At 36.6% G+C, this 3976-nt stretch overlaps 1 protein-coding gene across 1 annotated transcript in view; it reads left to right on the plus strand.

Annotated features, from left to right (window-relative positions):
• Positions 1 to 3976, plus strand: part of dph6 (diphthamine biosynthesis 6) — a gene marked incomplete at its 5' end in the record, with an annotated part of 59779 nt that overhangs the window by 35786 nt on the left and 20017 nt on the right.

Genomic DNA, 3976 nt, shown 5'->3' on the forward strand with positions numbered 1-3976 from the left:
CTTTTAGAAGAATGTCATAAAAATTATACATTTTTTAAAACAATGTAAACATGATATTTTGAACATTCATTTATTCTGCCCAAAAAAATTCCACTTGCATCTGACATTTATGATGTTTTGCTTCAATAAGGAATTTACAGTCGCACAGTTTACATGCTTTGTTTTTTGTCATATGAAAATATCCTATAGATGTGTCCCAATCATTGATGAATGTGTGTGAATATGCATATGATTGTTGTTTTAGGCAACAAATTATTCTCATGGCTGCTTTTGTTTTTCCGTACAAAAATGTATTCTTTGTATAGTTGTATATTTACTTTTGCACTTGTTTGTAAAGCACCGTCTTGAACGTTTTTCACATTGTTTCAAACCTTGAAACAATGTTGAATTCAAAGGCAGAGCAGAGGAAGTGTGGGCTGTGGTTGCACGGTTGGATTGGTGTTGTGTTTACCCAGTGTGTATTATATAGGATTACACTTGTCAAGGTACTGTCAACAAGGATAGTGTCCATCTCCTCCACACTGTCCTTGATCCTCCAGCCAAATCCGTCTATGAGTGAGAACATGTGTGGATTAGTCGTTTGCTCGGAGCTTGACGGCATATCTCAGCAGTGTGTCACTGAAGTTCAGCTTGGATTCTTGAARTGTAACCTACAGACTTGCGTTTGCTTTCCGTCTGCAACAGTGTTTGATTTCCTCAATGAAGCCTCATTGAGACATGAAATTAAAATCAGCTGYATGTTAGTTATGTTGCCTCTGGAAAAAAAAGCCTAATCTCTCATTCCTCTAATTATCATTCAGATTCACAGCAATTTGAGAAAACAATGAAGCGAGTTTGCTTGCATGGCACTTCACACGACCCCAGCGTGGTCTCTGTGCATCTCCTCCTCCTCCACTCAACAATGGTTTAATTTGATCAAAAATGTATTAACAATTCTTCAGCGCAGCTAGAGAGTTTTTACATATTGATACAATTACCCGCTTGCTGTGAAAAAGCATGGAGACCTCACCCCCACATCTCTCATCACTGCCGTGTTGTCTCTATCTTGACAATTTTCCTCTGTGACTGTTCCTCAGTGCCGTGTGACACCATGAAGACAATTGCTCAGGCAGTCACAGTTAAAGAAAAACTGTTGTCTGATATAAAATAGGATTGTTGGAAATAATTAATAAGTTAAAGATTATTATGAAAGTGGTTATTARATAAACAGATATGCACTCATTAGGCAAAGAAATGGTTTTATACCCTGTATGTAAGATAGAAGTTTGATTTGTTTGTTTGGTTGTAGTGCRTTGTAAATAGTGAATTATTGGACATGCATGTAATTAATTCTTATACTAGTTCTTCACCAATTCTTAATCTGTTAAATTGTGTTTGATTACCATCAACTTGTTCGGAGACTGCACGTGGAAAGGAGCATTCTTGCTAGAACCTGGTGCATCTCTGCTTTTAAAAGGTTAATGAAATGTTGTACGTTGTCTATGTAAAATAAATAAACTGTGAACAGATATACCAAAGGATCAATTCTGTTTAGAGAGTGTACTGAGTTATGTGCAGCGCTGGTGATAATATCAAGGCCTGCGGGCAAAATGTGACTTCTATCCGGCCTGCCAAAGGAGCTGTTAGAAAATTATTTTTTAAACTCAATTTAATATAAAAATAGATTTCAAATCAATGGTAAACTTTAAATTTATGATTCAATATAACAAAATTAATTAATTAAAAAGGTGAAAGATAATACTTATCCTGCCCCTGAGCTGTTGGTTTTAAGTAACTGTGGAACCCTGAGCAATTTTGTTGAATAGCCCTGTATTAATGTCTCAAAATAAAATGACTTAAAGCCAGCATTGACCATAAACTACATCTCCTATAATTCAAGTCGATTATACATGGGAATTTCCTGTCAGAAAGTGGGAGAGTTCAGAGTTCAGAGACAGCAGCTATTCACCACAACTMAACAGTGAGTAAAACTCCCTTCATTGTACTTTTAATAGTATTTCTGCATTATTTGTCTAACATGCAGTCACTTGTACACGTTGTACTTTTCAGTATTTATAAGAGGATGTGTTTCTGTGTTTCTATGCAGGAAATACCACGTAGAGCTCAGTTATTGTTTGTTAAAATTAATTACAACTGGTCCTTTGAGGACCACTATAACGCTCATGTGGYCCTTGGTGAAAATGAGTTTGACAYCCCTGCTTTAAATCAGTGAGGTCAACTTTAAATAAAACTTAAGTTTCTATTGTCGAAGAGTTCTTTGTTTCTTTTCAGTTTCTCAGCCAGGTAGGAATTAGAAATGCTAACCATTAGATTGTTTACTTCAGTTAAATAGCGCTATGAGCACAATGTTTGTCTATTTACATTGGGACTAGTTTATTTGTCTGTGTCCAGTGATTTGAGAGACAGCACATGGCCAGTGACAGAAAATGGCCTTACACAACATAATGGCTGTAGGTCTCCACATGTAGAGCCGCCGCCGGGGAAAGCATAGAGGAACTGCTTATTGGACTGGCGTGTGATGGATGCTGGACTTTCAAACTCCATCCATCTATTCATCTGTCTGCTTGGCTTGTCACGTCTCTCAGCGTCAGCTCTCGGAAATGGCAAGCTGACTGAATGTCGACTTGTTCTGGCAAGATGACAGATTCAGATCTGACTTGATTTAGAGAATTAGTTAACCTTTTTAATGTCAAAGCTGGGGGGCTCTTGATGTATTGTATGTTGATATATAATCCTGCATCGGTTTAGTTTAAAGCCCCAAGCTACAAAGAAAAAAGGTTATTTAATTTATGCTTTGTTTTATGCTTTGTCATGTTTTTCTTTTGCTTGACTGACATGTGTTTAGAGGCTGCACCATGATAAGTATTGCCACATAATTATATCTTTTTTTGTTTCTGTTGAATTAAATTTTTGACACTGATTTTGTTTTTCTGTCTTATTTATCAAGACTTTAATGTGAATGTAACATTTTGCCTGTCATTTATTTTAGATATTTACATAATCTAATTTAAATGTAAGCAATTTAAATTATTCATTTCACCAGTCAATTTATTAAAAACAAATGATGTTTTTAGACATCCATGTTTTTCTCAGCATGTCAAAACAAATTATAGAATTACAATAATATTTTTCTAAATCAAATTTATTATCGTTGCACTTCCTGTTTGAAGCATTTAAACAAATTGTTTTTCCAATGACAAAATAGCTGCATTCTTCAACCCTCAGTATTCCACTGTTTTTCTTTTTTAGCAGAAATATGTTTGAACTAATAACAGAAGATTGCACAAATGTGTTAGCAGATGCGCTAAATTGGTCAATCATCTAGAGTTAGCAACAGGGGTCTAGGATCAAATGATTTTTTTTCTCTCCCCCTATGTCTATTCAAATTAATGCTGCCTATCTGGTCACATTCCCTTTGGAGGCACATTTACAGAGGCAAACACAATAGCTAAAGCAGGTCTGAATAGAAGGACTATCAGCTGAATGGTTGTTAAACATCTCCTCTTTCCTGTTAAGGCAAGTGGCTCACCCCTGGGATATTTGCTGGGGAAATTATACTCACTGATCACATTCTGTGGGGTGTGTTTAGGGAGCTGCTTGCACCAGCCTCGGGTTGCGAGCGAGTACCGACCCCTTCGCTTTGGTCCTCTAATTGTGAGTGACAGTCAATATTGTGGGAGATTGTCTTGCACACGCCGGCGATAGGATTTGCATTGGATTTTGAAGATTGTCAAAGTGGACTGTGAGGCATCAGGAGCGAAGTGGATCTGACGCTGCCTATTAGCATCAAATAGCGGAGTGTTATCGAGGCGGGTGGTAGAATTTGAATAATAATCTTCCAGTAGTCTAAATATCTAAAAACAATGGATTGATGACTTTGTCAGACCGTTTTGACCTGAAGTTAAGAGGTCAGAATGCGTTAGTAGTGTGTTAAACTCATGTTTACAAAACAGTTGTGTAAAACAAAATTAAGAGA

Source organism: Austrofundulus limnaeus, unplaced genomic scaffold (assembly GCF_001266775.1).
Source record: "Austrofundulus limnaeus strain Quisiro unplaced genomic scaffold, Austrofundulus_limnaeus-1.0 Scaffold61, whole genome shotgun sequence".
Taxonomy (NCBI): Eukaryota; Metazoa; Chordata; class Actinopteri; order Cyprinodontiformes; family Rivulidae; genus Austrofundulus; species Austrofundulus limnaeus.